This window comes from Schistocerca piceifrons, chromosome 11, assembly GCF_021461385.2.
Source record: "Schistocerca piceifrons isolate TAMUIC-IGC-003096 chromosome 11, iqSchPice1.1, whole genome shotgun sequence".
In the NCBI taxonomy this organism is placed as follows: Eukaryota; Metazoa; Arthropoda; class Insecta; order Orthoptera; family Acrididae; genus Schistocerca; species Schistocerca piceifrons.
The window spans coordinates 30985060-30997468 of record NC_060148.1 but is presented as its reverse complement, the minus strand read 5'-3'; the positions used below and the strand labels follow the sequence as shown (position 1 = coordinate 30997468).

The 12409-nt window shown below is 42.2% G+C and overlaps 1 protein-coding gene across 1 annotated transcript in view; it reads right to left on the bottom strand.

The window, feature by feature from the left end:
- LOC124720446 (coiled-coil domain-containing protein AGAP005037) overlaps positions 1-12409 on the bottom strand; it is a 992798-nt gene that overhangs the window by 221670 nt on the left and 758719 nt on the right. The window lies entirely within an intron of this gene.

Genomic DNA, 12409 nt, shown 5'->3' with positions numbered 1-12409 from the left:
GTCTGATTATTTCTTGTGGAGTTTTATAAAAGACTCTGTTTATGTGCGTCCGTATCAGCAATAATGAATGAACTGTGACATCGCATAACAACAGCTGTGGAAGCTGTAAGTCAAGACATGCTCGCTGCAGTGTGGGAATAATTTGAATACCACACTGAAATATGCCGTCCATCTCAAGGGAGGGGGGAGTGCATTGAACATCTATGAAAAGGTATGGAAAAAACTTTTTGAGTTTCCCGTTCATCAAACAATAAAATTCACTGTATATATTTATTAGTTTCAGAAATATAGACGTGCCAAATCGGATGATTCTTTTTGACGCAGCCTGTATATCGGTTGTCTCTTTTAGGAACGCGCGCTTACGGAATTTACATTAGTAAACGTCTTTGCGATGCACAATACCCCATTGTAGCTGCTGTCACTGGAGTTCCATAAACATCTCCGTGAGGATTTCGCACTTACTAACCATCCTTTGATGAAATGCGCTGCTCTTCTTCGGATCTTCCCTATTTCCTCCCACGAAAGGACCTTACAGACTCATCTTCTTTGATTTCCTTCATACTTAATAGAATACGAAGGACACCAGTTTCGTAAAGCAGTATGATGCAGTTCTCAAAGAACTAGAAAAATGACCTTTAAAAATTAGTCTTCCGACCGCTGTTAACTGCAAAACATTTCAAATTTGCTAGACGAACGCGTAAGGTAAATAGTAAACGCTAAGTCATTGGTTCGAACATCGTTAGTACCAATTCTTATTACTTTTATGTAAATTCGATGTATATTTGCAAATGGAAATGTTGATTAACAAATATTGAATCATAATTGTCTAATAAAAATAACATCTATTTTTTAATTACTAATCGCATTAAAATGCGAGTATTCACAATAAATTAAAATTTGGTACAAAAATATGAAACATCACACCGAACATAAAATACTTTTTTATGTGCAGAGATTGATGAGTATTATTGATGGATTAACTTTCCATTTGACTATAAGGCATTTCAAATATGTATCAGATTTTATTTCCTTGCAATTAGTAATTAAAAATAGGAATCTGATATGAAGACCTCGGCTGCAAACAGTGGTAAAGGATAGTGGATGAGAAACAGAGTTATTGTATGTAAAACATGCTAAGTGATGTGCTTTATTCATATTAGATGACAGTTCCACGACAAGCCCAGATTTTGTAGCTCCGATTTCAGATTCTCACAGTGGGAAATTTGTCACTATATCCTCATGTAAACAGTGGTAACTGCCGAAAACACGGTTGCTAATAATAGAAAAACATGGTGTTCGTGTGAGGAAAATGCTTTCCAGGGGGGATTTGCTCGAATCTGAGGATAATGTGGATAACTGCGACTCAGATAAAGATTCTGAATATGTCGCTGAACGTAAATGCGCTTCAGAAGTTGTTGTTGATGGTGAGGTAAATGCGAATATTTATTTAAGGGATTAAACAATGTAGAGACCCAAACGAAAGTTTACGTCGTACTGTGGTGGTAGAAATGTTAAGAGTCATCCTCAAAATCGTTTAACGGCTGCATTAAGGCGAGAATGAAGTTACATTTACATTCTGCTCAATCATAAAATAATTTCTGTGCTTTTTAGTCTTTATTATTTTTATTGATGAATCCTTAAGAATAAAATTTTGAATGAAATTTACGATTTTAAAAACATATCACTGGTCTGGAAACATTTAAAAACAGTGACTCATCACAATTAATTTACTTGATATATCTTACTGTACAATTTCTCAAAACAACCACCTTCACCTTACCATTTTTTACAGCCGTTGTCTTTACATTTATATTACAAAATTATGATTCAGTATTTGTTAATTTACCATTTCCATCTGTTAGGAAGCATGGAATTTAAACAAGAGTAAAAGACAAGTTGCTACCAACAAGATTTGAACCAACGACTTTACGATCACTGGACTTCAAAGCTACATTTCATCTACTGGCGACTGTGTTAAAAAATAAGTCAAATGTGTTACAGTTAACAGTACTGGTTTAAGAAACAGAGGTTCGGAAACTGAGTGAATCCTGTAAGAATGAAGAAAATTAAAGAAGACCAGTCCGTATTATTGCCTTGTAAAATCCCAGTTGGTATTTGCTCCAGGCTGTTGAGCAATGCTAACGAGGGTTTAACTACATCCGCCGTGGGTGGATTATATTTCCTGAGGATTCTACCACAGAATCCCAGTCTTCCATCTACCAGTCACGATTAGTTTTATGTGGCTGTACGCATGTAGTTATTTTAAACTCTCGACAGCTGGTTGTAAATACCCAATCAGAGCACGACAGGTAAATGACGTGAAACAGATTCAAACTGTGTGCCGGACCGAGACTCGAACTTAGGACCTTTGTCTTTCACGGACAAGTGCTCTAACCGACTGCGGCCGGCCGGGGTGGCCGAGCGATTTTAGGCGCTACAGTCTGGAACCGCGCGACCGCTACGGTCGCAGGTTCGAATCCTGCCTCGGGCACGGATGTGTGTGATGTCCTTAGGTTAGTTAGGTTTAAGTAGTTCTAAGTTCAAGGGGACTGATGACCTCAGAAGTTAAGTCCCATAGTGCTCAGAGCCATTTGAACCATCTAACCGACTGAGCTGCCCAAGCAAGACTCACAACCTGTCCTTAAAGCTTCAATTCCGCCAGTACCTCCTCTCCTAGCTTGTAAATGACGTGTTCTGTTGCAATTACTTTCAGTTTAATCCAGTTATAACCACGCAAAATGCAATTATTGGACGAAATGAAAAAGAAAGATTAATTCCTCCTTGTCAACCTTTTCGTAACAGCTTGAATTAGCATTTACTCATGTTTTGTCGGCTCAAAATATGTCCTCGAATTAATGTCTTTCGCTTGTAAAAATGTACATCGTAGTTTTGCTATATCTACGCCCTCCACAACATTTCACGGCCCTAAATTGAGGCGCTTGAGAACGAGTGGCATTGACGATGCCATGACCTCAACAAGATCGGATGCGCTCAATTCGGTAACAAGCTCATCTTAAACAGGGAACCTGTATATGCGATACGGAATCTCGTCTTGTGCGAAAGGATCGAGATTTGGTGCGGGCTTGAAAATTTCCTTTCTCGCTTGCCTTCTTTTGTTGTATATGCATCATGACTCCTGTTCATGTAACTGCTGCCGAAATTCATAATAAAATGTCCAGCATTTTCCATTTGTCTTTCACAGTATTCCCTCCCACAGCACACGAATTGACCAGATTATCTGGCTTTCTTTGTTGTTCCGTCCAGTAAAGATCGCTCCATCTGTTGCCTTTCCTGTTCCTGATATAAACGAACTGGTGTTCGAACAATATTTCGGCTTTAAATTTCCTAATATGCTAATTCCAGAATGTTACACTTAAATACAATTTGCAATAAACTGATCTCATTTATTTGTTAAACTAATGTATCACATTTCATTAAAGCATATTACTAAAGTACCTTAAATAGTAAATCAAAAATATTGAATTAATACTTATTAATAGCAATATAACTGACTTGATGCAAAATATATTACAGTTCATGATTCTGAGATAGCAAAAGTATTTTAAGAATTCATGCACTTAGGCACAGTAAAATTTGGAAACAATATAGGCAAAAATAGGACACATTTGTGCGCTGAAACAAAGACAATAAAATTCAGAAGCCGTGCTATTTACAGGAAAATATTGCAAAAAACACATAAATAAAGCTCACGTTACATTAAACAAGTAGCATGCAGGAGAATAATGAAAGCATATAAAACTGTGTTAATTGTTGCATTTGTTTTGGCAAATGTTTAACTTGCATCTCACGGTAGCAGATCGGAACCGTAAAGAAATAACGAAAACAGATTTCAAGCCGACAGTAAATTTGTAGTGTCTTTAAATAAGCGCTAATGATTAAAGCATAGTCATTTGTGAAAATTGCAACTCCAAAAAAGTAATAGTCTCAATAAAATGCAAGTTCCTCGTCAAAGTATTCGAGTAGAGAAAATCTTGACTTTACATGCCATACTGGTGTGACGGTGTAAACACAGGCTATAGTTTCAATATGTAATACCGGAACCTAAGGCTTTGTTGGTACTTATCCCGGTGGGCGTAACACGAAAATTATCTCACAGAGAGCGAGAAACAGCTGTCGTGAACTGACCTTGTGGTTCAATGCGGTTCATACAGTAGCTTTCTAAGTGCTGAAAGTTTTCTCAATGACGTAGAACTGATTACTGTTCTAGTAAAGAGCGTTTTGTGGTACGTATATCATTACTGACAATGAAGTGACAGGAAATACTGGAAAAGACAACCATTCCGGATGCTACAACTATTGTTTGTTAACACCACCAATCAGTAGTAGTCCTCATAGTCTTTACCACTTTGTGCCAAAAAAGCATAAATCAAATACAGTCCTGCTCCTGAGATTCCATTTTGAGCTACCATTTCGATAAATGTGTGCGCGACGCTTATTAAAGCGACATTGCCGCGATTCAAAATTTACTGAGAATTTCCAAGTATGGCCATTGCATAACTGAATATTGTTTTTATAAGGTTTTCCTCCAGCCATCCCTTCGATTTAATCTAAAAAAACCGCTCTATTAAAAACACTTTCTTCCACTTTGCGTGGGAGTACAAGAATTAGTGTGTTTCACCAAGGTAACATCAGTCTGGACACAGTAAGGTGATGAAATATGTAGAAAATACTCTTTACGTATGTGTAATTTGAGTCCTTATCGAATGGACATTACAGTTTTATTTGAAATTATGCGTCTAGCTGGTATTTTCTAAAAGCCCATTAAGGGATGTGAATACACAGCTAATAATGGGCCATAGCTGAGGTGTATCGGAAGTTACAGTTTCAGAAGGCCTTTGAGTATGTGTAGAAGATTATTTAGCTTACCTGAATTTATTGAACATAAGTTTTACATCTACAGCTATACTCCACGAGTCACCTTATGGTGTGTAGCGAAGGGTATTTTGTGCAACACTTGTTCTAGACGAATATAGTGTGCTGGAAAAATGGTTGCTGTTAAGTCTCCGTGTTTTCTCGAATGTGTCTAATTTTACCTTGTTGGTTTTTTCGAGTGATTATGCGTAGGAGATCTCTGAGGATTCTTCCAAAATGAATTTCGGTCTGGCATCTCCCTTTCCTACGATTAGTTTTATGTCGTCGTTTGAATTACTCCGTACGCATACTCTCAGATATTTAATGGACGCGACTGTTTTCACTGATTCCTCGGCAGTATTGCTATCATACAATAATAGGTCTTTCCTACTCTTTATGCGCAATATGTTACATCCGTTTCTGTCGAGGTTCAAGTGACAATCGCTGCAGCAAGCGTTGATCCTCTACAGAACTTGCTGCATTTGGCTACAGTTTTCTACCGTTGCGATCTTTCCGTTTAAAACAGAATCATCCGCGAGCAGCTTCACGGAGATTCGAGGTTATTGACAGTCAGCTACGCCTAACCACCGGCTTGACGCAACACGCAACGCTTTCAAATGCGTGCACAAGATTTTCATATTCTCTCGCTCGCTTCGCGCCAACCACTACAGAAACAATGAGCAAACCATTAGTGCTACAGAAAAAATGAACAAGACGTTTTTGTAGATAATTTAATGCAGTTAAACTTTTTAACAGGATACGCTTTTGCTAGAGGTCGTAGTTTTCCAATGCAGAAAAAAAAAAGAACAGATGAAAGTGACCTTCAAACGCGTTTTTCTCCAGTAATTCAACAACGGCCTCCAGCGAAAACGTGTCCCAGTACAAAATTTAACTACTTAAATTTCCTACAAAAATGTCCCATTCATTTTTTTCTATGGAACTAATAGTTTTACGTAGCTAACGAGATAATATGAAAATTTCGCACTTGGTTTTTGAATGCATTTAAGACTGCATAAAACCTATCACTAGAGTCTGTTGAATCGCCTGATATACAGGGTGTAAATGTTAAGTTCACAAACCAGAATAACTCGAAAAATAAGCTTCACATGAAAAAATGGGTAGAATCCAAAGTTTATTATTTGCGAGGAGGACATCTGCTAGTGCCATCTTAGCCCACCATCCCAGTCCCCTTGAGGTGGGGTGGGAGGCAACTTCAAAATTTAAAATGGGAACTCCCATTTTTTACTGCAGAATCAGATTCTACATAAAAAACTATGTACATTTTGTCTTAAAATTTGTTTTGATTCTTGGTAGTTGGCACTGTAATTCAAGAAAATCCATGTTCGAATGTTTGTGTGGAAAATCGTTATGGATAAATAAAAAATACTTATTTACTTCGTTAATTTTGATTCGCTAAAACTAAAACTCTCCCCATAGGGTGGGGTTTGAGAGAGAGGAATTGCAGTTTTACAAATACCGAATTAATTTCTTCCCCAGAGTCGGATAAGTTTTGTTTGTTTTGTGGTCATGAGGTGACATAACTTTTAATTATCAAACAAATCATCTGACTAGCTAACTAACGAAACATCCTACTTACCATCGGGTGAACTCATTTTCTATTTATCTGTAACCATTTTCCGCCCAAAAATGAGAACATGGATTTTCTCGAACTGCAGCGCCAACTACCAAGAATCAAAACAAATGTTTAAGACAAAATGTACGTAGCTTTTTGTGTAGAATCTGATTCTGCAATAAAAAATGGGGGGTTCCCATTTGAAATTTTAAAGTTGCCTAATCTTAGCACCAGCAGATGTCCCCCACGAAAATAATCAACTTTGGATTCTACACATTTTTTTCGTGTGAAGCTTATTTTTCGAAATATTCTGGTTTGTCAACTTAAAATTTACACCCTGTATGTAGACTGAAGGAAAAAAAAGTCGCAACACCGAGAAGGAGTTGTGCGATATAAACGAAAGTTGGTAACCATGTTTATACATCTGAAAGACGATGTCTGTTCAAATTTCGTGCCAATTAAATACGAGCGGCGCTAGTAGCGGCTCTATGAGGATGCAAATCATATTTGCTTTAAATACCCGCTGTACCGTTCGTGAGCGTTAGTTACCTTTGAGATTGGACGTGGTGAGCTGATGTTAGTCAAGAATCCCTTTAGGGCGACAAAGATGCCAGTATCAACACATCAGTGAGTTTGAAGGAGGTCATGTAATAGGGCTACGAGAAGTTGGGTGTTCCTTCTGCAGTATTGCAGAAAGACTTGGTAGCCATTGTACACGATTGCTGTCAGAGGTGGTAACAAGAATGTACAGTCGCAAAAAGACCAGGCTCTGGAGAGGCCATGTGGCACTACCGACAGGGAAGACCATCGTGTTCGGCCGCATCGTACTGCACCTGCAGCACCAATCTGAGCTGCAGTTGTCACCACAGTGGCACAACCAACTGTTACAAATCGGTTGCTTCCAGGACTGCTCCAAGCCAAACGCCCTGTAGCATACGAGGTGCATTCAAGTTCTAAGGCCTCCGATTTTTTTTCTCCGGAGTGGAAAGAGATAGAAACATGCGCATTGTTTTAAAATGAGGCCGTGTTCATTGTCAATACGTCCCAGGGATGGCAGCACCATACGGCAGATCGAATTTTACCGCCAGCGGCGAGAATGAGAACTGTTTTAAATACTTAAAATGGCGACGTTTTCCTTACTTGAACAGCGTGCAATCATTCGTTTTCTGAATTTGCGTGGTGTGAAACCAGTTGAAATTCATCGACAGTTGAAGGAGACATGTGGTGACGGAGTTATGGATGTGTCGAAAGTGCGTTCGTGGGTGCGACAGTTTAATGAAGGCAGAACATCGTGTGACAACAAACCGAAACAACCATGGGCTCGCACAAGCCGGTCTGACAACAAGATCGACAAAGTGGAGAGAATTGTTTTGGGGGATCGCCGAATGACTGTCGAACAGATCGCCTCCAGAGTTGGCATTTCTGTGGGTTCTGTGCACACAATCCTGCATGACGACCTGAAAATGCGAAAAGTGTCATCCAGGCAGGTGCCACGAACGCTGACGGACGACCACACGGTTGCCCGTGTGTCATGTTGCCGAGCAATGTTGACGTCCAACGACAGCACGAGTGGGACTTTCTTTTCGTCGGTTGTGACAATGGATGAGACGTGGATGCCATTTTTCAGTCCAGAAACAAAGCGCCAGTCAGCTCAATGGAAGCACACAGATTCACAGCCACCAAAAAAATTTCGGGTAACCGCCAGTGCTGAAAAAATGATGGTGTCCATGTTCTGGGACAGCGAAGGCGTAATCCTTACCCATTGCGTTCTGAAGGGCACTACAGTAACATGTTTTGAAGAACAAATTCCTTCCTACACGGCAACAGAAACGTCCGGGAAGGGCTGCGCGTGTGCTGTTTCACCGAGACAACGCACCCGCACATCGAGCTAACGTTACGCAACAGTTTCTTCGTGATAACAACTTTGAAGTGATTCCTCATGCTCCCTACTCACCTGACCTGGCTCCTAGTGACTTTTGGCTTTTTCTAACAACGAAAGACACTCCCTGTGGCCGCACATTCACCAGCCGTGCTGCTATTGCCTCAGCGATTTTCCAGTGGTCAAAACAGACTCTTAAAGAAACCTTCGCCGCTGCCATGGAATCTTGGCGTCAGCGTTGTGAAAAATGTGTACGTCTGCAGGGCGATTACGTCGAGAAGTAGCGCCAGTTTCATCTATTTCGGGTGAGTAGTTAATTAGAAAAAAAATCGGAGGCCTTAGAACTTGAATGCACCTCGTACATTCCACTGACCCCAAACCACAGCCATATGCGACTTCAGTGGTCTCAAGCGAGAGCTCGTTGCAGGGCAGGGTGGAAGCCTGTCGTGTTTTCTGATGAAAGGCTGGTTCTGCCTCCGTGCCAGTGATGGCCCTGTATTGGTTATAAACAGGCCAGTTGAGGCGCTGCAACCAACTTGTTAGCATGCTGGACACACTGGACCTACACCTGGAGTTATGGTCTGGGGCCAGATTTTGTATGACAATATGAGCACTCTCGTGGTTATCCCATGCATCCGGACTGCAAATTGGTACGTGAAACTGGTGATTCGACCTGTGTGATGCCATTCGTGAACAACACTCCAGGAGATGTTTCCCAGAAAGGAACACCCGACCATGTACGAGGGCTATCCACAAAGTACGTTTTGGAATTAAAAATAAATAAAGTATTGGGAAATACAGATGGAAGCCACACTTCAATACTACTTTTCTACATAGTTTCCATTTCAATTAAGGCACTTATCGTAGCGATGGACGAGCTGGGAAATTCCTTCGTCGTAAAATTCGGCCGCCTGCGCCTTCAACCACGTGGTTACCTCTTCTTGAAGCTGTGCGTCGTCATCAAAACGCTGCATAGCCGACCACTTCCTCGTTGCTGGGAATAAGTGGAAGTCGCTCGGTGCCAGGTCGGGACTGTACGGCGGATGAGGAAACAACTCCCACTTAAAAGATTCGAGAACTTCACGAGTGGCATTTGCCGTGTGGGCCCGGGCGTTGTCGTGAATCGGCAAGATCTTTGAGCCCAACTTTCCCCTGCGCTTGTTTTGTATTGCTCTTCTGAGATTGTGCAGAGTTTGACAATACCTTTGAGAGTTTATTGTAGTGCCTCTTTCCAGGAAATCCACAAAAATCACACCTTTTCTGTCCCAAAAGACAGTCGCCATCACCTTCATTGCCGACATTGTCTGCATGCATTTCTTGGGTTTTGGGGGGGAATTTGTGTGCCCCCACTGCACTGACTGCAATTTTGTCTTGCAGTTCACATGCTTAACCCATGTTTCGTCACCAGTAACGATGCGATCGAGTAATGAGTCGCCGTCTTTCTCGTAAGCGTCCAAAAACGTTAACGCTGCAGCCATTCGCTGATTTTTGTGAATCTCTGTCAAGATTTTTGGTATCCATCTTGCACAAAGCTTGTGGTAACCGAGCTTTTCGGTAATGATTTCGTGCAACAAACTTAGTGAAATTTGTGGAAAACTCATAGAGAGTTCCGTTATTGTGAAATTACGGTTTTCACGGACCGCGGCATCGACTTTTCCGACAAGTTCGGCAGTCACTGTGCTGGGTCTTCCACTTCGCTCTTCGTCGTGAACGTTAGTTCGGCCATTTTTAAAATTTATGACCCATTGACGCACTCCACCTTCAGTGATTCTGTTGTCCCCATACACTTCACAAAGCTGCCGATAGATTTCTATCGCTGTACAGTTTTTTTGCAGTCAGAAACCTTATTACAGCACACACTTCACAATTCGCGGCATTTTCAATTAACGCTGACATTTCAAAATGTCACAGTAACTCAACGGAGTACAGCACGAACGTCTCACTAGCACGGCAGGATGCCGACTGAGCGGGGGAATGCCATGACACCAAGATGGCCGCGCTAGCCCCGCCCCTAACGGACACAAACGAAAACGTAATGTACTTTGTGGATAGCCCTCGTATCTCAGCTGTAACCCATCATGGTCTACAGTGTGTCGACATTTTGCCCGGGCCTGTTCGATCACCAGATAGAGCAGGTATGGGACATCATTGTACGAGGTGCATTCAAGTTCTAAGGCCTCCGATTTTTTTTCTAATTAACTACTCACCCGAAATCGATGAAACTGGCGTTACTTCTCGACGTAACCGCCCTGCAGACGTACACATTTTTCACAACGCTGACGCCATGATTCCATGGCAGCGGCGAAGGCTTCTTTAGGAGTCTGCTTTGACCACTGGAAAATCGCTGAGGTCATAGCAGCACGGCTGGTGAATGTGCGGCCACGGAGAGTGTCTTTCATTGTTGGAAAAAGCCAAAAGTCACTAGGAGCCAGGTCAGGTGAGTAGGGAGCATGAGGAATCACTTCAAAGTTGTTATCACGAAGAAACTGTTGCTAAACGTTAGCTCCATGTGCGGGTGCGTTGTGTTGGTGAAACAGCACACGCGCAGCCCTTCACGAACGTTTTTGGTGCAGTGCAGGAAGGAATTTGTTCTTCAAAACATTTTCGTAGGATGCACCTGTTACCGTAGTGCCCTTTGGAATGCAATGGGTAAGGATTACGCCCTCGCTGTCCCAGAACATGGACACCATCATTTTTTCAGCACTGGCGGTTACCCGAATTTTTTTTGGTGGCGTTGAATCTGTGTGCTTCCATTGAGCTGACTGGCGCTTTGTTTCTGGATTGAAAAATGGCATCCACGTCTCATCCATTATCACAACCGACGAAAAGAAAGACCAACTCGTGCTGTCGTTGCGCGTCAACATTGCTTGGCAACGTGCCACACGAGCAGCCGTGTGGTCGTCCGTCAGCGTTCGTGGCACCTGCCTGGATGACACTTTTCGCATTTTCAGGTCGTCGTGCAGGATTGTGTGCACAGAAGCCACCGAAATGCCAACTCTGGAGGCGATCTGTTCAACAGTCATTCGGCGATCCCCCAAAACAATTCTCTCCACTTTCTCGATTGTGTCGTCAGACCGGCTTGTGCGAGCCCGAGGTTGTTTCGGTTTGTTGTCACACGATGTTCTGCCTTCATTAAACTGTCGCACCCACGAACGCACTTTCGACACATCCGTAACTCCGTCACCACATGTCTCCTTCAACTGTCGATGAATTTCAATCGGTTTCACACCACGCAAATTCAGAAAACGAATGATAGCACGCTGTTCAAGTAAGGAAAACGTCGCCATTTTAAGTATTTAAAACAGTTCTCATTCTCGCCGCTGGCGGTAAAATTCCATCTGCCGTACGGTGCTGCCATCTCTGGGACGTATTGACAATGAACGCGGCCTCATTTTAAAACAATGCGCATGTTTCTATCTCTTTCCAGTCCGGAGAAAAAAAATCGGAGGCCTTAGAACTTGAATGCACCTCGTACATTCCACTGACCCCAAACCACAGCCATATGCGACTTCAGTGGTCTCAAGCGAGAGCTCGTTGCAGGGCAGGGTGGAAGCCTGTCGTGTTTTCTGATGAAAGGCTGGTTCTGCCTCCGTGCCAGTGATGGCCCTGTATTGGTTATAAACAGGCCAGTTGAGGCGCTGCAACCAACTTGTTAGCATGCTGGACACACTGGACCTACACCTGGAGTTATGGTCTGGGGCCAGATTTTGTATGACAATATGAGCACTCTCGTGGTTATCCCATGCATCCGGACTGCAAATTGGTACGTGAAACTGGTGATTCGACCTGTGTGATGCCATTCGTGAACAACACTCCAGGAGATGTTTCCCAGAAAGGAACACCCGACCATGTACGAGGGCTATCCACAAAGTACGTTTTGGAATTAAAAATAAATAAAGTATTGGGAAATACAGATGGAAGCCACACTTCAATACTACTTTTCTACATAGTTTCCATTTCAATTAAGGCACTTATCGTAGCGATGGACGAGCTGGGAAATTCCTTCGTCGTAAAATTCGGCCGCCTGCGCCTTCAACCACGTGGTTACCTCTTCTTGAAGCTGTGCGTCGTCATCAAAACGCTGC